The 22,365-nt window shown below is 42.2% G+C and overlaps 1 long non-coding RNA gene across 1 annotated transcript; it reads right to left on the bottom strand.

Annotated features, from left to right (window-relative positions):
• Positions 1-15,864: 15,864 nt before the first annotated feature.
• LOC114613246 lies at positions 15,865-22,164 on the bottom strand. Its single transcript, XR_003710156.1, has 3 exons — positions 22,105-22,164; positions 18,555-18,684; positions 15,865-16,232 (listed from the first exon to the last, which is right to left on the bottom strand). It is a non-coding gene; the product is annotated as an uncharacterized LOC114613246 (long non-coding RNA).
• Between the last annotated feature and the right edge of the window lie 201 nt (positions 22,165-22,365).

Genomic DNA, 22,365 nt, shown 5'->3' with positions numbered 1-22,365 from the left:
TGAATAGGTACGGCCTCCATAGACTGATGTGTTTTAAGGCTTGGCCCACAAGCAGTGGCACCTTTTAGGAGGTATGGCCTTGTTGGAGGAAATGTGTCACTGTGGGGTTGGGCTTTGAGTGTTCTTATGCTCAAGCTATGCCCAGTCTGGCACAGAATCCCCATCTGCATCCTGTTGATCAAGATGTAGAACTCTCAGCTCCTTCTCCAGCACCATGTCTTCATGATGCTGCAACAATTCCTGCCATGATGATAATGAACTAAACCTTCGATCCTGTAAGCCAGCTCCAATTAAATGTTTTCCTTCATAAGATGGTATCACTTCACAGCCATAAAACCCTAAGTCAGAAGTTGTTATCAGGAACTGGGGTATTGCCATGATAGGCCTGGCCATGCTTTTGTTGGGAAGGGTATGGATTTTGGGTTTTGAAAGCAGTGGAATACTTTAAACACTGCTTAAGAAGCCACACTAGTAGAACCTTGGAAGACAGTGGTGCTGAGGGTGATTTGAACTGTGGGGACAAACCTTGCTCAAGAGGTTTCAGAGGTGAAGAATTTAGTATGTTAGCTAGAGATCGATCATTCTTGTGACATTTTGGTTGAAGATGTGATTGAATGAAGGGGCTATGTTCCAGTCCCCAGCAAGTAGCAGAACTTGACAGCTTCAGCCATGTCGTTCTTGCTTGAGAGTCAAGGGTAGAAGAAAGGGGTTATGGAATATCCTTCTGAAGCTAAGGAAAATCACTGAGGCCAGGCATGTGGCAGGATTATCCCTGTATGGAGTCCCTCTGTATGGAGGGAAGCTGTGAAGGTGAAGCTTGTGTTGCCTCGGAGACCCCAAGAGGTTAGAGATGCCAGAGCCATGGGACACCTGCTAAGAAAAGCTGCTAACTGGGAGTGGAACCAGGAAAGGGAAAGAAGTGCTGTAGTCAACAGAGCTGAGAGGAATTGGAGATCTGAAGAGTGCTTTGGCATCAGCCATGAAGATAAAGAGTTTGGAGTTTGCCCAGATGGTGTTTAGTCTTGCTTTTTGTCCAGTGTTTCTTCACAATGCTCCTTTCCCTACATCTGGAATGGTAATGTGTAACCTATGCCATTATATGTTTAAAGTATGTGGTCTATTTTTTTGATTTTTTATTTTATAGGGAATTACAGTTAAGAGATTGCATGAATCTCAAAACAAACTTTGAACTTAGGACTTTTAAACAATGTTGAGACTGTGATAGACTATGGGGACTTTTGAAGTTGGACTAAATGCATTTTGCATTGTGTTATGGCTACAAGCTTATGGGGACCAGAAAGTGGAATGTGGTGGTTTGAATATATATGACTCCCATAGACTCGTGTGTTTGAATGCTTGGTGAGAGGGAGTGGCAATACTAGGAGGTGAGGCCTTGTTGGAGAAAGTATGTCGTTGTTAGGGAGGGCTTTGAGGTCTCCTATACACAAGCTATGCCAGTGCGGCACAGTCTCTTTCTGTATCATGTGGGTCAAGATGTAGAACTCTCGGCTCCACCAGCACCATGTCTGCCTGAATGCTGCTGTGCTTCCCACCATGATGATAATAGACTCATTACCTGAAACTGTAAACCAGTCCCAATGAAATGTTCTCCTATATAAGAGTTTTCATGGTCATGCTGTCTCTTCACAACAATAAAACTCAAACTAAGACACAGGATCTTACTATATAGCTCTGTCCTGGAACTCATTATCTAGATCTGGCTGGCCTGAACTAACAGAGATCCCCATGCCCCTGCCTCCTGAGTGCTGGAATTAAAGGAATGCACCATTATGCCCAGCTAAAAGAGAAGATGATTAAGAGAGAAAGGGGGAAATGTGTTGAACTGTCTCCTAGGATGCTGTTAAAGGCTTTCTAGGAAAACATTCCTGATTTCAAGTTCATAATTAAGCAGGAAATTAAGGGATAATTTCTATGCAAAAAAAGCAAAATTATGACTGACATAAGTGTTGAAAGAATACATATCAAAGATTTTATTTAACTCATTATTAATAAGAAAATTAAGCAGATGTCATAATGAGCTCAAAATCAAAGTCAGAGGCAGAGACATTTATGGATTTGGAATACTGATAAATCTGCAAGGGGATGCAAAACTGGATTTGTTCATAAAGAGGAAACAATCACCTGAGCTTCTTTGGGGCTTGACTCAGTTGTACAGCTAAAGCAAGAGCCATTTTACCTTGTTACTAGTGGCCTACACCAGAGGCTAGCAAATAGCATAAAGGCAAGCAAAGACAGAGAGCTCCTACAGTCAGAACTAGGCAATCTGGGAGCCATGAGTGTACTACTGTGGCCCCATGGGCTACATGCAGCCAAGAAGAGTGATGAATAAGGCTCAACACAGAATGATAAACTTTCTTAAAGCATTTTAAGGGTTTTTGTGATTTAACCATTTGTCTAACCAGACTGCATAGTTCTGTGTGATGTTTATAAATGACAGTGGTGTGTCACCATCAAGGTTAGGCACTTCTGTCTAGACTGTTTTGTATTAAAGCCTCCAGTTATAAACCAGAGAGAGGGGAGGTGCTGGTATACGCTCTATCTTAAGATCTTCTGGTTTCATTCAAATTCATAGCCCTGATCCTATTTCATACATGGGCATTTCTTGGGGTATCCTTCTATCTCTTGATACTAAAAATTATCATGGATTAAATGCCTACTTGAAGATTTTAATTTGAAATATCCCAATAGGCTCATGATTGAACAGTTGGTCCCTAGTTAGTGACACCATTTTGGAAGGCTGTGGAAACTTTGGCAGGCCTGGAAATTAGGTCACTGAGAGACTGTCTTTGAAGGTGATACCTGTTTCTGCATAGATTGGCTTTCTGCTTCCTGTCCACCAAGAAGCAAGAAACTGCCTGAACAGGCTTCCATTAGCTGGCCACAGAACCAACATAGCATATTGTGGGCTCAATTTTCTGCAAATATAAGCAGAAATAGGTCCTTCCTGCTTTCCACAGTTTCTGTCAGGTACTTTGTCAGGATGAAAGTTTCTAATGCTTCTATATTATGCTTTGGGCTCTCGACAGCCTCCATAAAGCCCCATCGGATAGTCTTTCCTTGCAGTGTGATAAACAAGCCGAGAAGTTGAGACACTTGTACAAAACCTCCATCAGCAAGGCTAGGTTTGGGTTCAAATCCCAATGCCTCAAACAGCATCTTCTCTTCCTCCCTTAGTTCTGCACCAGGACACCAGAGGGCGTGCTACACCGGAAGCGCATCCTACAGTTATTCACCCCAGGGGAGCAGTTACCTCTGCTTACTCTGAGAATCACTGTTCTATTAATCCTGGCCTGGATTCCAGTTTATATTTACTCATATTTTATACACATGAGTGTTTTGCCTGTACGTATGAGTGTGAATCATGTGTGTGCAGTGTTGACAGAGGCCAGAAAGGGGTGTCAGATCTCCCTGGAACTGGAGTTACAAAGGGTTGTGAGCTGTCACATGGGTGCTGGGAGCTGAACCCTAGATCTTCTGGGGGAGCAATGAGTCATCGCTCCTGCTCCCCAGTCCCAGATTTTAAAAGCTATCTCTGCTCAGCTATACACAGTGACACCTCAGAGATTTGTTTTCCTTTTTGATCCTTTGTTTTATTCTTTGAGATACAGTCTCTCTACACAGCCCTAACGGTCCTGGATCTCACTATGTAGACCAGGCTGGCGTCCAACTCACAGAGATCCATCTGCCTCTCTTTCCGGGGTGCTAAAAGAAAGGTAGTTTTTTTTGTTTGTTTGATTGGTTTTTGCTTCTGTTTTTGTTTTGTTTGTTTTGCTGTTGTTGTTCGGGGTTTTGCTTGTTTTTAAAGTGACTATGTGTACATGGGCACAGGAAGAAAATATTTATACAAGTATTCCTGAAGAGAAACACAGACACTGCAGATGAAGTTCAGAGGTTGGGCTAAGTGCTGGCTTAGATCAGGAGTTAACAAACCAAGGCCATAGCCAAGCTCACCCGGTGTTTGTAGTGTACAAACTAAGAATGCTTTCACTTTAATGATTAAATATTCTCAAAAGAGCAGGGCAGTGGTGGTACATGCCTTTAATCTCAGCACTCAAGGGGATAGAGGTATGCAGATCTCTGCTTTTGAGGCCTGGTCTACAGAATGAGCTCTAGGCCAGCCAGGGCTACACAGAGAAACCCTGTGTACAACAATAACACAGATAGGTATGTAGATAGATAGATGGATAGATAGATAGATAGATAGATAGATAGTTTTAATTAAAATATGTATCAAACAAGTTTTGACATATGGAATTAACTTGGCATTCAAATTGCAGTTTCTATGTTTTCCTTAGAATACAACTTCACCCATTAATGTCACATTCTTGTGCTGCCTGTCTTCAAGTTGCAAGAAAGCTGAGGGCCAGAGAAAGGCAGCTTCTTCACAGTTCCCAGCCAACAGTGACTTTCTACTTAGGAACAATTTCTCAGAAAGCCTAGATAGCTCTGAAGAACCTAAACATTGCATGTCCTAAAGCCCACAGAGTTTAGAGTTATGCAATGGGAATGAGGCCTGGAACCCTGAGCTTGAATAGCACGATGGGAAGGCTCTCCACTGGGCTTCCTGCACTTGACATCTCTGTCAATTTGTGGCTGTTCTGGTTTGTGTCCCGTGGAAGTCTGCTTGAATTCACCATTAATTATAATCATTAAAATCATGGAGTCTCCTCAGTGGGAATTTTCCAGCTCCTAGACAGAAATGTTTTCTTACAAGCGCCCTCTACTGGCCTGTTCTCAGAAGGACATTTTCTTTCTTTCTTTTCTTCCTTTCTTTCTTCCTTTTCTTTCTTCCTCTTCTTTCTTCCCTTTCTTTCTTTCTTTCTTTCTTTCTTTCTTTCTTTCCTTCTTTCTTTCTTTCTTTTTGTAATTTATTACCTTTAATCGTTTTATTTACAATCCATTCGTTATCCCCCTTCCAGTCCACCCTCTGACAGTTCCTCATCCCATTCCTTCTCCCCCCAGAACCCCCATCTCCAAGAAGATGTCTCCACCCCTCCACCCCATTTCACCTCCCTCACCCCACCTTGGTAGGATTATTAATTGTTCTTCTCTCTTGTCTGCTTGCACAGCACCTTCTCATACTATGAAAGACATACTTCTGTGTCTGAAATATGTGGTACCTTCAGCAATGAGATCTTACCTTCAAATTCAAGGTAGTAACTAAGGGTTATGAGTTAAGACAATACACCATATGATTTGGGGACAGTGTCTCTTGGAATTCCCTGACCAACAACTGAAAGAGAAATTTTCCATGCCTGGCCATGGAGTTAGAACACCATATTATTCTATATTTGTGTATTATTTATGTTTAAAATTCATATGTGATAGACAAGCATATTATATACACATATAAATAATTTAAACGAAGTTACTTTACTTTGGGTGACAACGCATCTCCCCTGTAGGACTCAGTAAGAGAACAACACTCGCTTTGAATACAAATGAGCAGCGAGTCTAAGAGAAGCTTTGTCAAGCAACGCCTTCCCAAACACAGCTCCCAAAACACCATGCTAATGACACAGAGCTGATCTTGCTGCTCACAGCCTTGGGAAGGATGGTCATGTGCAGGTAGGAGCACAGTGATGTTTGCTTTATTAAGGCTTGAGGGTTGTAAGCAGCTCTTCTAATGTGGTTGAAGGAGGCCTGGTTGGAACTGGATAAAGACTGTGGTATAATATGACTGTTGTATAATAATAAAGACTGTTGGAAACAACAAGGTCATGGATCTAGAAGTATAAACTGTTTGTTGGTGACTTAAAGAAACAGATTGAAGGAACTCTGGCCAGCCCAAGTGTGGCAAGCATGGCTCTGGCAGGCCTTGCCCTTCCCCATTCCCTCTGCCCTGTTAAAACACACACACACACACACACACACACACACACACACACACTAGATTACATTCCTAAAGCTAGCCACCAAGGTCTATTTCCTTATTTGGCCACTTCTTCCTCCTGAGGCTGATTACCATGGTCCAGCTATCAAAGTATTGCAGTCCAGATCAAAAGTCCCCTTTTGGTTGTTCCAATTAACATGCCCAGTCAAAATTAAACACCTCATGTTAACATGGGGTGTCCCCTTTTACCTTTACAAACTGTCATTTGCCTATGGGCCACATCTGTCTACTCTTTATCCAGAGGCAGTCCTTTGTCTCTCTCCTTATCCCCCACAACCCCATCTCTTGTTCCTTTCCCCTTCTCCCTGTCCTCTACCTCTTTGCCTCTTATTTGCTGCCCTTTGTCCCTCTGGAGCAAATAAATGTCCTTTGTACCAAATACTTGTCTCTTCAGAAACATCCTATACGTTTCTGCAATAAAACAAAATTTGTAGTTTGTTTTACCTGGCAAGACTCTCCAGACTACTTCATTCCAGAGGCACCACTGAGCCCCTTAAAAGTGTCAAGATTTGACTTGGTACTTAGAATTTCACCCCAGCTACGTAAGTAGATGCACAAAAAGACTAATAGATGGGAAGTTTTGCTTGAGACAAGAGAACAATGACCTTCGCTAAGAAAGCGGCTTTGTGAATGGAAAGGTGAGTCACTGTGCCTTAGTGGCTCTATTAGTCAGACTGTATTGCTATGACAAAATGCCTGCCATAACAGTTTACAAGGGACAGGTTTATTTGGCTCACATTTTCAACGGTTTTGATCGTGGTGGGGAAAGCTTGGGCCACCAAAATGACTCTGTGATGGCTAATGAAGCTCCGTTTTATGCTAAGCATTCATCTTGGCACTCACCAGCCATTTGTCTCTGACTCCAGTCCCTGAAAGATAAGTTCCCAGTAACCCTGATTCAGTGACCACTCACCCAGAAATGGACAACCATGACTATCCACTTGTTATGATATGACTAACTGCTTTTCCTGCTTCTGCAACTTGCTTACGAAAACACACAAAGATTGTTTTGAGTTGCCTTAACCACTTACTTTAGCAGAACAGAACAGTTTTTACTTGTTTACATAGATGTCGAAGGTCTTCGTGTGATTTTTTCCTTTAAAAGTTCTTCTGCACACCCCTCCTTCACACAATCTCAAATTTGACTCAGAGATTGTTTGTCCTTCTAACAGCTAGTCAATAAATTTTTAAATTATAGTTGAGTTGATTCTATGGCCTTTTCCCAGGGGTCACAAACTCTGTGATGTTTGGAGGTCCCAAAGAGATCCCTGGGAGACCTCAGACTGAGGGTCAGGGGTCTGGAATAGGCACCAGATGGAGCAAGCCTAAAGTGGACTTGATAGGCCCCTAGGATTCCAGACTGCAACTGCCCCAATTTATAAATTGAAATTAAGAATGGGCTTCTAAAGCTTGGACCTATCAGTGGGTTGTTTTGTTCTGTTTTAGAGTCCAGACATCTGGAGAGACAAAAGGCAAGATCTAACAAGATTATAGACCTGGTCTCTGGGATGGAGGGGACATCCTACTGTCCTTTTGGTTTTAACATATAAATGAAGATGGTCAACATATGTCTGAGTTCTTTTTCTTTCTGCTTGTGTTGTTGTATTGTCTTTTTCTGTTCTTTGTTATCTGTTGGATTTATGTTTTCAAGTTTTGTTGCAGAGGTAGAAATAGAACTGAGCAAGCCAAATATCCTCTGGGATAGACTATTCCTGGCTGCCTCTACACCAGCTCCCCACTGAAGCTTGTTCTGTCCCTCTCATTGGCTTGTACAGGTATATCAGGTATGTCCTTACACCCTCCTGTTTGAAATCCTTTTTCCTAACTCTGCTTCTAAAGGATATATTTTTGTAGGTCTTCCCCAGCTGGCTCCTGTTGGTGACCATGAAGCTCTGGCTACAGCCACTTCCCTGCTGGGGTGATCGAGGCACCCCTGGTGTATAATCCTGATGGGCACTGTAAGCCCCCTGTACCACTGCCTGCTGCCCTCTGTGCTGCTGCAGCTGGCCTGCACCCACATTTTCTTACCTTAAACCTTTCTTTGTATTCTGCTAGCTCTGGTCTCTTCTGATCACTGGATTTGGTTTTACAGGGATTAGATGTCATTTGGGTATGGTTAATATATTGTTTTATGCTGTTCTATTTTATTAAAAAGATGGCTCTGACGTTGAGACATGGCCTCTCTCTTCTTGTTTTACACATTCCTCCAAATGCCCAAGGTCAAAAGGCCATTTGACTCTAGGACAAAGAGAGAAAACACAATAGCCCAAGAAAAGACACTATATGCTTTAAAACAGCTAAAATATAAACTCTCTGTACCTTAAGATTCATAAGCTTATTGACTATGGTTAACAACCTGTAAGATAAAAATCTGTAAAGTAAACAAAAACAACCTGATGTCAACATTTTCTGAGTTCCTATAGATATCTGGATTTTATAGGTTTCTATTTGACATCCTCTAGGTTATAGATGCTTATTTTACAACTTAATGACTTTATAAAATAAAAAATGCTTATTAGGATTCCCAGGTTGTCTGCCTCCATCTGCAGACACACAAACTATAAAATAAAATAAAATCTTCTGTCTATAATCTCTCAATAATATCCTTAGCATAAAACAATAAAAATAATCAGAGATGGACTTGTTAAAAGTTAATATTCTTCCAAAAGAAGGAGATGGGCAAGGTCATTGATCTTTACCTCCAGACGCTTCTTCCAGCTGGTTGTGTGCAGTTAGACTCTAACTGCACGAAGCCTCAAGGTTTTCTGGAGAAACCAGGGTATATATACATGCTAAAAAACTAAAAATTAGGATGAAGTCTACCTATGCAACTATGAGAAAGCTGTTGTTATATGTACTGTGTAAAGGCTCCAGATATTATCGAACACCTCCTTGGAAAAAGAATTCTTACAACAAGTGGTAAATGTATGTGTCACTTTTGAATTTCATACCCGGGATAAGGGGCTTAGGTGCATATTTTATATATCAAAGCAGGCCTGACCTCTAGGTTCTCCCAGCATCCCTCAGTCCCTACCTGGAACACCCTGCCCCAACCCTGAACTCTCCAGTCAGGGGCGGGGATGCCTGTCTACCCCAACCCCCACCCCAGAAGCTCTTCCCTATATAATCCAGACATTTTGGCCTCCCTTCTGTCGCTTTCTTTCTCTTCCCCCTCCCCTCCCTCCCTCCTCTTGACAACCTCCCTGGCCTCAGTCCTTGGAGGCCAGTGAACTCGCCCAAGAGCAGTTTCCTAATAAACCTGAGTTTATATATATTTTAATTTGACTTGAAGTGGCTCCTTTCACCAGCAGAGAAATAACTTATCAGTCTCTCTTATGTCTCATATTATTTAAATTTAAAAAAAGATTTATACAACAATTAGGATGGCTAAATGCAGTTGCAGATGTCCAGCTCTTTGGCTTCAGCCCCTTTCTTGGTTCCTGTTTGCAAAATTGTTCCCTCATTCAAGATAATGGATACTCAAACTCTTGCTAAAACATAAACTTTCTTTCTCAGGATCTGTAAGACCATTGCAAGGTGGGGGCAGGGAGGACCTATAAAATTCCAAGCAAAAAGTTTACCTTAAAACTTATAACAAAAAGGTTAATAATTAAAAATCTATATGTGCTTACATGTAACTTGAAGTCAACTCTGGGCAACTTTTAGACTAAGGAGACAGCAACAGATCCCCAAGATATTTTGGATTAGGATAGATTTTTTTATGATAATTTTTGTCTTGAAATTTTTAAATAAAAAACAATATATGTTTAACAAATAAAATATATTTGATAAATAAGGTTTATAAATTCCTAATATGGTTTATAAATTCAGATTAACAATAACTCAAGTAAAGATATATGTCTAGCCTCTTTGTCTTTGCTAGCTTCATTAAGCCTTAACTATTTGGATAAACCGAGTCATACAAGAAAGTATAATAGCCGGGCGGTGGTGGCGCACGCCTTTAATCCCAGCACTTGGGAGGCAGAGGCAGGAGGATTTCTGAGTTCGAGGCCAGCCTGGTCTACAGAGTGAGTTCCAGGACAGCCCGGGCTACACAGAGAAACCCTGTCTCGAAAAACCAAAAAAAAAAACAAAAAACAAAAAACAAAACAAAAAAAAAAAACAACAAGAAAGTATAATAGTCTGTAGTGGTGTAGTATAAAAGAATTAAAAAAACCAACAAAATAAGATTTCTGATCTGTTTATAAGTTACATTTATAGTTTTTAATACTCTCAGTCTCTCTGGGGGCTACATTTATGACTTACATTTCATTTTGATACTAAGAGAGCTTCAATTCAAAAATTATCATTTCTAAGGTTAAAACTTAACATGAATAAAACTGTAAAATCCTAATCTTATGAAAGCCACTAACTTCTTATAAACTATTAAGCATAATTAAGACATGGAAGTTAATATTCAGTCATCTTATAAATGATCACATTCTTTTATGTGCTCAAAACTGTGCTTGTAATCATGCTAAGTCAATTGTAATTCATTTTCAGGGACAAGCCTTTATTTAACCTGTATTAAACTTAAAGCAAGTAACTAAAAACAAAGCTTGTTTAGCTCATATATACTTAGTAGATAATGGTTGTCAAACTTCTCAGAGATCAACTGAATACTACATTTAAAATGTTTAATGGAAAAAGATTACTATGAAAGACAGACCCAAGCTCCTAGCAGTGACCCCAAGGTCTCCAAAGAAGGGGGCACAATGACTTTACCAGGATTATGGCAACACTAACCACTGATTTAAACTGCCTTAAATGTTTTATTGGCCACCAAGACCCAGCACAAACTGTGTACAAACGACACTGGAAAGTTGATCACCTCACTTTGCCTAGGCAAGGTGAGGTCAGTCTCCCAAGAACCTTCCCCACAGGAAAACCTCTCAGATCTTCTGGGCCTGGCAGCCAAAGACTGAGGCTGTCCTGGGACCTCTGCCCCCAGTGGATCACCAATGGAGCTGGTGGAGTGACTGTCTAGGTAATGGACAAGTCTCTGTCATTTTAACTGATTCATAGGCCTTTTGGATTGTACTTCCTACTATAATTTATTCTTCTCAGATCTCTGATGGCGTTGATGGCTAGGCTAACTGAGCTTTGTTAGATTAATAGCAACAGGCCAACAGCTCCTTCCCCCAAGTCACCTTAGTTCATTTCATGCATAAAATCAGGCTTGCTGTTTCTAGAGCTACTAGATCTCCTGCCAAGAAAGGCAGGCAGGTTTGTCTGGTTAACAGTCTTCATTTTAAAGGATAAACAGGTTCCGGATGTAACTTTTGACTGTTCCTTTATTTAAAAGAACTTGTTTTGTAATGACCACTCTTAGTAATAACATCTCATGTCTCTGATAAATGATTAGATTAAAAAAAAAAAGGTTAAAAGTCTATACACGTTCTGAGTGTCTAAAGAAGTGTTTTAAAGAGTATAAAGCTCTGAGAATGTGGACACTTAAGTTCCTGAGGGTGTAAGAAAATGATTTAAAGTATGTAAATGCAAACCATATAAGGAGAAGATTTAAGGTATATGAAAATAGAAAATATTTCCGATTTCTTTCTCCCTTCTATGCTATTGTTTTACTAAGACTTCAGAAGTTCAGAGTGTTAGTGTTGGTCAGTGGAGTTCTAATAAGTTGGTAGAGCTTACTATTCGGTCACGAGCTCAAGATTTTAATTTTCCTTTGGTTGTTTTCTAAATATAGACTTAAGGGTGCTTCTCATTGAGCTAAAAACATCTCTGACAACAGAAAAAATGTTCTATCCCAAAGCCATAGCTTTTGCGATGATTCAAAGGTGTGAGTCTACTCTGGCTGTCTTACCTGTTAGCTGATTTTCCTACACTGTAGACTTTAGTACAGATTACAAACAGTGGTAATGCTATTAGCTAAAACTTTTATCTCTTTTTGTAAACTAAAAAAAAAAAAATCATATAAGCTTCAGGGAATTGTGGGAGTCACAAGGCTTGGATCTACCCCTCACAGATCTAATGGGCTCCAGATAAGTACAACCTAAGTTTCCCAACGTGCCTATCTCTGAGGATAGGATCTCTCTCTGTCTCTCTCCCTAGTCTTGGGACTCCTCCGCTCCCCCAACTACCAGGATAATGGGCCTAAAATTTCCAAAGAGCAGATTTTCCTTTAAGTTTCTAAACTTTAACTTCTATTCCTAGTCCATATAATTGTTCCAGTAGATTTCCAATCAACCAAAGACTGCACGCTGCTCCAAACATACCAGCCTCAGGTGGTCCTTCAAAACTAGCAAGCCCTGGACTTGAAGCCAATGTAAGCCAAATGCTTCTGACAAAATTTCCTACCAGCTTGAGCCCCAGCTTTGGCCCAGCATTCCAGACTGTTCTGAAGCTACCCATAGTTCACTAGCCTCAGATGATCCAACAAAGCCTGGAAAGCAAACCAGATATACTCTTCCCCTCCAGACCTTTGCCCATCATCCTAGCCTCTCTGGGCCTGACAACGCCGTCCTAGTTTGGCTAAGAAGCAGTTTTACAGAGAAGACTACAGCATCCTTTATCATTAACAAAAGCCTGGAACGTTAGGTCCGAAGAAAACCAGTTCCCCTCTGCCAAAGGAGACGTTTTTCTATCACTGTCAGAAGAAACAAATGGCTGTCTCAGCACACCAAAGCTCATACTGGCCTAGAGCCACCTTCAGTGTTACAAATACCTGTTAAAACTGGAGAATTACAAAAAGGATTACTCAAGATGTAAGGGGGCTGAGATCTGATTGAATGAGAGTTAAAATATTAAACTTCATCCCTACATAAGTATAAACCAATGATTTTGATTCATATGATATAGAGATAGTGGGAAATGTTATGGCTAAAGAACCTCCATTTTATGATATCCTGGTATTCAAAAGTCATTTTTTCTCTGATTCCAGTCCCTGGAAGATATGTTCCTTGTAACTCTGATTTAGTGACCTCGCCTTATCCAAAAATGTATAGCCATGGCTATCTACTTGTTATGACTAACTGCTTTTTACTTCCGTAACTTGCTTATGCAGCTATCCAAAGATTATTTTGAGTTGCCTTAATTACTTAATTTAGTGAACAGAAGTTTTTACTTGCTTATATAGATATTGAAGGTTTTCATGTGGTTTTTTTTTTCTCTTTAAACATTATTCCCTGTTGTAGTAACATTTAATCCCAATCGGAGGTTTCCTACCCCACCTTGATCATTCAGTTCCCAGATAAAAGACAACACAACTTTTTTATTTATGGTAAGCCTTTAATCAGCTCTAGAACTGGGAAGTTATCTACCCTTTAAGCTATTTAATCTACTTTCCCATCAATAACCCTGAGTTATAACTTGTCATGTTCTATCTGGGCAGCTCTTAATTCCAATTAGTCAGTCCTCATGGCCATATTTTCGAGATTTCTACACCACAGTGATTTTTCCGCTTTCCATCTTCCTCCTCTTCCTCATGGTCTCTCCTTAGACCCCAAGTCCAGGAACCAACCACTCTGCCTATCTCTCTTCTCCTCAACTATAGGCTGTAGGCATCTTTATTCAACAATCAGGGATACCTTGGAGGCTAAGGTTACATAGCATCACTTGGATCTACATGCAGATTCTCTCATTCCTGGTGGCAACCAGGCTTTGAGGGCCAGTATTTAGCATTATAGTACATAGCAAAAGACCAAACCTCATCAATTCCCCATACCCCTCCTTCATGGAAACCTCAAATTTGACTTAGAGATTGTTCATCCTGATAGCAGCTAATCAATAACTCGTTTAATTATAATTGGATTTAGTCCATGGTCTTTCCCCAGAGGTCACAAACTCCATATCAGCTCCCATCATAACAGCTAGCTAGAAGAAAGGGGAAAAAATTCTTCGTGTCCTGATTTCCTCCTTTGCTCCATTTAATTCTATTGGGGTCCCGAACCTATGGGATGATGCCACCCATTTTCAGGGTAGATGCCATGGCTTTAGTTGATCCTCTGTGCAACACTTTCCCAGATACACCTGGGTTTTTCTTATCTCCTTGGTGCTTCTCGGTCCAACAAAAAATAACAACTCAAAGTCACCAGTACAAGCCCACTCTCCCTAACTTGACACCTAAACCCTTCTCCTTAGATTGTGACCAAAGGCACTGAATACAGAGAAGAGAAACAGTTTCTAGTCTGATGATGCACTAGACTTTGGTTCCATTAGCTGAAACAGAAAGTGAAAAGGAGTAAGTGGATTTGCACATATCGGCTCTGGCCTCTCTGCAGGTAGTAAGAAAATGTCACAGAACAGGTGTAACCCCGACCGAACGAGAGAGTATAAATCATGAATAGAACTAAAGGCAGCCACTGTGTCAGAGGCTGAGCAGAGCTGACTGGCTGAGTTCTGTAGCTTCTCCTTCCACCAACACAGGGACAACAGTCTCAGGACATAAACCTGTGCTGACATCTGGGGACCCAAACCACCTGACAGATGCCAACAGCAAGAATATACCCCAGAGAAAAATGGAAAGACAACCAACTCAGCAAAGAACAGGGGATGGGGAAGGTAATTAGTTTTTGTGGAACAGAAGATCTGGCCTATTTCTTGCTCTGGATTTAATCAACTCAATGCCTGAAAGGTTGGGAAACAGTAGAAGTGGGGGAAAAGAAATTATTACAAATGAAGGCTGCCTCCCCAGGGATCCAGCTGGCCCTGAAGGCAAGGCAAGCCAATGCCTGGGCTGGGGCTCATGGCACAGCTGTTGAACAAGAATGAATCTATGGTTCCAAAGGGAGACAGGGGAGAGCAGAGGCCCAAGAAGGAGCTTGAGCTGGGAATTCCTGGTGGAGAGGTCAGTGGTGTAATGATTCACTTGGGGTAGTTACTGCCAGCTGCACTGAGAAGGCCAATGAAAAGTTTTAAGTTTTTTTTTTTTCTTGACAGCCAGACCAAGAGCAGGCTTGAGCCTTCAAAAAGTATCTTAGTCTCTAAATTTAGGGAAACAGAATTTTAAAATGCAAAACCCACAAAGATACAACAGTTAGAGAAGGTTCAGGGTAACCTTGAAATGTTCATTCCTGGCAGAACATAGTGAGTATTTTAGACACAACTTGCCAATTATTCTGGTTAATGTATCTTTACTGTAGTCAATGCCATAGAAATCTCAAACATATTGTCCAGGCAGGCATGACTGTTGTGGGAAGGACTGTAGAGAGTGGAGAACTGTCTAAGCAGACACAACATGGAATCAGGACAGAATGGTGCTACCTTGGTCATTTCACTCCCCCATTTTTTAAAAAGTTATTTTCAAATCTTTGATCTTGGCTAAGGGGTAAATACTGAGTCTTGAGGATCATTAACTTAATGAAGGTAATTTAAATTATACACACACAGTAGGTCTTATAAAAATGAGGCATAAAGGACCAGCCAGGACAGTGAGGAAGTTTGTGAACCATGATTTTAATTCAACATTTTATGGTACCAGAAACTAATCTATGCTTCTATTGTCTTTTATCTAAATCATTAACTTTTTGTAAAATCTCTTTGAGAACTCATGATTTGTTAACATAGAAACAACAAGCCTCTCCCACTGTCATGTAAAGTCCTCTTTGGGACATGAAAACCGAGTCTAAGCCTAACTGATATGGGGAGATACTTCTGCCAGAGACTCTAGATGGACATGGACCATACAGAGGGAGAACTGAAGGTGCCTGAGGTCTGCTTCTATCTGATAACTTCTCTGTTACAGGCCCATTTCCCCCAGTTAGGGCTGTAGAACTCAAGGCAGCAGATATAAATGGAATAATTTCTACCATCATTGGAACAAGGAGAGGAAAAGCTCTCCTGTCCAATAGGGAATAAAAGGTGGGCCCCCTCTGGTCATGAATAAAAATTCACATACAACAATACTTAACACTGGATTATTATACAGATGTTCTGTGGCCATACAGCATGTGAGACCCATGAAACAGGCAACCAAGTTCCTGTGGGAGTGAAATAAGTTTCTGAGTTAAGAGTAACTGTGAGACTAATATTACAAGAGGCAGAAGGCGGGGAGCTATATATAACCAACCATGTGTTCTATTGTGAGAGAGTCTTAGCCTGAATGGATCTGGTCCAAGTGAGACAGTCTGTTTCTGGTCCTGGTCTGGAACAAGCTTGGCAAGGGAGTGGTGAATCCAAGCAGATATCCATCTACCATGATTGTAGCTGATGTTGTCAGGATGACAGCGTGAAGTCCTCTCCAGGCAGGTGTCAGTCCATTTTTCTGAAACCTCTTAATGTCCCTGGGTCAGAATGAATGATGAGGCACTGCAGAAGGATCTGGAAAGATGTCTTCAACCCTAGAATGGACCAAAATTTGGACCTGTTGGAGAGACTCAAAAAGAGACTGATCTCCTCAATGATAGGAACTCTTAAACAGGGCAACAAGGGAATGAATGGCCTTCCAAACATAATCTCACTGTGGGTGAATTCTGCTTTGTAGGGGATCTATCTTTGTCCTAAAAAGAGCCAGAGGTAGTAGGTTGGAACAATTTTCATTGGTTTCCAAAATTAATTAGAGAAATGGACTTACTAGTGCAGTTCCTCCGTTTAACCTGTCTGAGATTGGTAGGAGCAGTGAAACTCCCAGATTATGTTTAAGGACTTACTGACTTATTGAGCTATGGGCAAAGTGAAAACAGATCCATTATCTGATCCAACAGATAGAGGCAGCCCGAATGTAGGAATAACCACATGTAAAAGAGGCTTGACCATTGTCAGAGCTACTTCTGTCCAGGTAAGCTTTTATTCATTATGAGAAGGTGTCCACAAACATTAACAAGTAGCTATACCTGATTTAAGAAGCCTTCATCTCTGTGAAATCAACTTTCCATTCCTCATCAGGGGCTAGCCCCTTCAGAGGAATGATGGGCAATCCTTTGGCCTTTGCATTGGGTTAACCTGTATGCAGGAAAGATATTTAGAGGCACCCTGAGCAGCTGTCTCTCAGAGATGCAGAATCTTGTACCTGGAAGATAGTAACTCAGTCTGGTAAGATCTATGATCCAGTTGTAAGCTGTTTAGTGTTCCTAGGAATGATCCCTGTTTCCTTCTTCCTGGGAGTAGATGGATGGGGGAAAGAGCTGGGGATCAGGAAAAGCAATGGGCAAGACAGAAGGGGGCTCTGCAGAAATCTCTGCTGCTAATTGGGCTGCCTCATCTTCCCTTTGATTTTTTTGGGCTTCAAGTGTGTTGTCTGTTTGATACACCTTGCAATAGATAACAGCCACCTCCTTGGGGAGTGAGACTGTTTTAAAGAAAGCAACAGTTTCCTCTTTGTTTAAAACAGTCTTTTCCTTCAGCTGCCAGTAGGCTTCTGCCTCAAGTAGCGGAGTGTCTCAGGGGTCTGGGTGGCTAGCCTGACATATGTCCAGCAAGTTCCCACAGTCAGGGAGGAGGATCTCAGGGTTGTTATCAGATATCTATGTCACAAGGTTGAGGCTGTACCACAGCAAAAGTGAAACAGAGCTGATCAAGCAATAGGCTCTGGTACTGACTGATGAGGGTACTTGACACCCACTAGTCATTTGTTCCTTTGAGAGGGCTTCGGCAGTGTGGGGAGCTGTCAAAGTCAGGTTCTGGCTCGGTGACAAGGTGAGCTTGTCGGTTTCTCTTACTTGTGTAGCAGTTTCGGCTATGCCATGCAATCAAAATGGCCAACCAGAGGCCATCATATTCAGACACTTGGGCAGATATATACAGGCCTGGGCCAGGGTGCCAGGATCTGAGTAAAAAAATCCTTTGAGTCTCATGGATAAAATGGTGGAATGGTCTAGTGATCTCTGGTAGTTTGGGTTAGAGTTTGTGTTAGTTCCCAAAATGCTTGTTCCTCTGTTTTAGTCTGCTTCAAAGGCTGATCTCTCCAACGACAAAATACAGGGTCTGGGCTATTTCATCTAACCCAAGAATCCAGAGCCTGAAATATCTACTGTGCCCAGGAATTCTTTTATTTGCTTTTTGGTTTAGGAGTCATGGATTCCTTCTGGGTGGTGCTGAGCATTCTCCTACCTTGAGTGGTCTTGTATGCCAGATAGGAGACTTTGTTTGGCAGCATGAGTCTTTTTCTTGGAGATGAAATGTCTGGAGCAGTTGGAGCAAGTCCTTTATGACTTTCAAACAGATGGCAGTGTTGGCTGCTGCCGTTAGAATATCATCTACATACTGGAGCAGAGTTGAACTGCGTTGCGGAACCCAGAGGAATCCTGTTAAGTCTTTTTGTAATGCTTCCCCAATATAGCGTAGGGGGATTTTTGAACTCTTTAGGTAGTCATGTCCAGGTTAGCTGGCTAGTCTCATTACACATTGAATCAGACAAACATGGGCTGGCTATCTGGCATAAGGGGAATAGAGAAGTAAGCATTCTTAAGGCCTTGGGCTGTATCAACCTAGTGTTCTGGTGAGATTGAAACTGCAAGAGGAATGGTTTCTGTCCATTATTTGCTTCCTAGAGATCCTGAACTGGCTGATAACCTGAGATCCCTGGTTTATGCACAGGCAGGAAAGGCAGATTCCAAACCAACTGTCATGGGGTAAGGTAATTACATTCAAACAGCCTCTTGATATAGGGAGCAGTTTCCAGTTTAGCTTTTTGGTTCCAGAGGTATCACCAGACCCTCACTGATGTGGCTGTAGTGAAGAGACTTACCAAAACTGGTGGGTGGTGTGGTGCCATGCCAGGAAGACTTCTCTCAACCTGTATTCTAGGAAATTGTTGTTGCAAATCCTGAAGCAGATCCCTGGGTCCAGATTTGTTTCTGTTGTGGCATCTGGGAGAACTAGAAGATATTCTTCAGACAGAGAGCAGTTCAGCTGAGTTTGTAGTAGGTAGGGATATTTCTTGAAGAGTAAAGGTGATGATGGTGTTATGGAGTTCAAGAACACTCAGAAAAGATCCCTAGACTCAATTCACATTTTAATTAATCAAATTTATTAAAGCCACTACAGGATCACTCGTAGTCTTTGGCCCAAATCAGAGACATGCTAACCAGAGGCAGGTGAAGGGAGGTCTTTTAAAGATGAAACACACAAGAGCTTTTCTTCTCTGCCAAGATTAGATGGTCAAGGTGACTTTAGAATAGTCCTTGAATGTCTGCATGAGCAGGTTATAAAAACCAAAATCAGCAATTAGTCATATCATAACAAGCAGATGGTCATGGCTGTACATTTCTGGGTGAGGGTTAGGGAGTCAAGGTTCCTAGGAATTTTATCTTCTAGGAACTTGAGTCAGGTAAAAACTGCTATTAGACACCAAAATGGATGCCTAACACAAACATGGATTTTCTTTAGGTATCACAGTGGTGTCTAATTTTTAAACAATACCTCTGTTATGGATTGCCTTGGTGCTGTTGGTATTTTGATGATAATTCAGCTTCCCCAAGAGGGGCTGCCTGGGATGAGGAGTTAATCACATTCTCAGGTGACTTCTTAGGAACCTTCTCCCTATTTTAACTTGTAAAATAAAGGTTAGAGCCTGTGATTGGACAGTGGAAGAGAGGGTGAGCAAAAATGTTTTGGGAGAGGAGGAGAGAAAGGATGGGGGAGAGAAGGAGAGGAAGACGAGGGGGTGGAAGGAAAAAGGAACAGAAGCACATGGCCTAGAGAAACCGCAAGTGATAAGGGATCTCACAGCTGGGGATAGAGTAGTGTAGTGGTGGGTCGGCCCAATCTAGGCATGCAGCTTGTATTCATATTACTTGAGCTGTGTTTTCCTTGCACAGGCTTATTCGGGTTGGAGATTTACTGTGACATACCTCTGCCCAGAAGAGAGAAAGAACAGTCTGAGACCACTGCAAAGGAGTGAGTCACCTGTTTTTGGGCCAGAACTGTTTAGCTGTAAGGTGATTGTCTTTAATGTCTGTACTCCCTGTATTGGCATCATTATGTTGGTAAATTTGGGTTTTTGTTTGTTTGTTTGAGGATCATTTGGATACAAAACAGTACAGTATGAGCTGTAGGGGCTCAGAATGAGCTGACTGGAACGCAGTCAGCATAGATCTTGCTTGACTTCGTAAGCTCAGCAGTAGCCAAGGCATCTTGCCTGTCCTGTAGTCTCAGCTATTAACTTTTTGGGGGTACCATGATAAACTGAAAGGTTTATCCTTTCAGGGATAACTAAAAGGTTATCCCTGAAAAGCCCTCTAGATTTTGGAGATTTTCTTATGGATGTCCAGAGCTGATTGAGGGACAAAAGCCAAATTTAATGCTCTAGCATTTTTTTCGGAGCTAATGACTCAAAAGAGACATAAGATCGAAGGCTTCTCCCACTCCTTGAGTAATGCCCCAGGAGACTCTTCTGGGCCCGGAAAAACCTCATTAGTTTTAGACAAATTAGTGGTTGCAAGCTGCATCCTGAATTCCAGTCAGAAGATTCTGGTGACAAGTGTCCACAGCCTGATGAACCTGCATATGTATTGGGGACCCAATAGGGGCATTCGGACGGAAACACTGCCTCAAATCGAGTAGCTTTTAAAAGCATCCGTACCAGCAACTAAGGCCAAAAAAGCCTCCCTTTATCTCAGTTCAGATCTATGCCCATGTAAACTCTTTCCTTTGAAGTAACGGGTCAGAAGGAATTACTGACTAACATTCCAGGTAGGGAACCATGCAGGGGACAGATTCCAGGAGAGAGTTGGAGGCTTGGGATTATCAGAAAAAGGGGCTCTGAGTCTTCCAGTTATGCCGATCTGAAGTAGAGAAAGGAAAGGGTGACGTCCTTTTAAGCCACTGCCCCCTGCCTCTTGAGGGAGCAGCATCTAATGTGACAGACAAAGAGAGGCCACACCTAAGTCCAGTATAAGGCATAGAGGGCCCTCAAGCTGGGAAGCCAAAGGTGCCTCCGAAGTGACAGGGCAGTAGGCGAAGGGAGCAGCCGCCGCCCTGCGCGGGAGCACCAAGGCTACCCTCCCAGGCCCAGACCCAGGCTCCGGGCAGAGCCAAGAGGAGCGGAGGGCTCCATCCTGCACCCTCCCCGGAGCCCACAGCGAATCCAGCCTGCCCAGGTCCCAGGGAATTGCACATTGTCACATGAATCAGGCCAGGGCTGGGGACAGATCCCCAATTGTAGGGCCCGGGTGAGAGAAGCACTAGGGTGCAAATCAAAAGACAAGCAGCTAACATCGGCAGAGGGTGCCATCTACTGGCAGAATACGGGAAAAGCCACAGAATTTTAACCAATTGGTCAATCAGTCAGATCCCTTTTGGGACAAAACAAAAATACCAACAGCAAAATCAAGAAATCAATTAAACAAATCCCAAACCCAAACTTGCCTGTCACACGTTCAATCAAAAATCTGGGCCAAACTTTTCTTTCATGCACTCAGTTATTCACACAGTTGGTCAGCCATTCATTCAAGCAAAACCGAAACCAGACCTCTTATGAGAGGCAGAACCAGGATTCAAAGTCCGCCATTGACCTTCCAACTTAGTATGGAAGGAGGACTAGGAAAGAGTTTCCTGTCGAAAACTGTCTTCCTAAACCACGACTAGGGCCTTAAATATCCATCCCTCTTATCCAGAAGAGACCCCCCCCCCACCTCTTCTGGGCCTATCTCTCTTATCCAGAAGGCTCCCGTGGGGTCTCATTCTCTTCACCCACAATTCAGTATACAGACTCATCTCCCACCAATAACAGAAGGACTCTTTTGGTGTTGGGAACACTCCGGACCTCTCTAGAGAGGAGAGGCGTGCAGCCCTGGAACGCTCCCGAGGAGGAACCTCCCCAGCAGCCTCTCCTGCACCAGGAAGGCCAGGAGCAAGGCTGAGTCTCATGGAGCAGAGGGTGGGAAATCTCATGTGACCTCCAAATGATCCACATGAGATACTTATAGATAACCATACTTATTAAGACAATAATTTTAAGTCCCTTTTATTAATGCCCAAACCAAAGAGGGGGTTGAGCCTTCAAAAAGTCTCTTGGTGCCTAAGTTCAGGGATACAGTTTTTAAAGGTAAAACTACATAGATACACCAGTTAGATGAGGGTCAGAGTAACCTTGAAACGTTGATTCTTGGCAGAGCATAGCAGGTATTTCGGACATAACTGGTCAATTATTTTGGTTAATACATCTGGTCCATACTCAAGGCCATGGAGATCTCAAACATGTTGTCAAGGTAGATATGACTTTTGTGGGAAGAAGTGTAAAGGGCTGAGAACTGTCTAAGCACACACAAAATAGAGTCAGAACAGGATAATGTTACCTTAGTCATTTCAATGGGAAGCTCACCCAGCTTGTGGTAGCTATTCTCAGGCCTGTGGCCAGGGTTTCAATCAGCAAGTCTGGGGTGTGGCAGAGGCTGGGGAGTGGGTATTTCTTCACTTGGTTTTCTCAGACAGGGTTTTGTTGCCTAAGCTAACATTAAGCTCACACTCTTTCTGCCTCAGCCTCCTGTGTGCTGGGATTACAGCGGTATAACACCACACCCAGCTTGAAAATGTGTGATTCTGATGGGCTCCTGGCA

This window comes from Grammomys surdaster, unplaced genomic scaffold (genome assembly GCF_004785775.1).
Source record: "Grammomys surdaster isolate TR1022 unplaced genomic scaffold, NIH_TR_1.0 126198, whole genome shotgun sequence".
Classification (NCBI taxonomy): domain Eukaryota; kingdom Metazoa; phylum Chordata; class Mammalia; order Rodentia; family Muridae; genus Grammomys; species Grammomys surdaster.
Note: the sequence above shows the minus strand (reverse complement) of the source record. Positions and strands in the feature narration are given on the sequence as shown.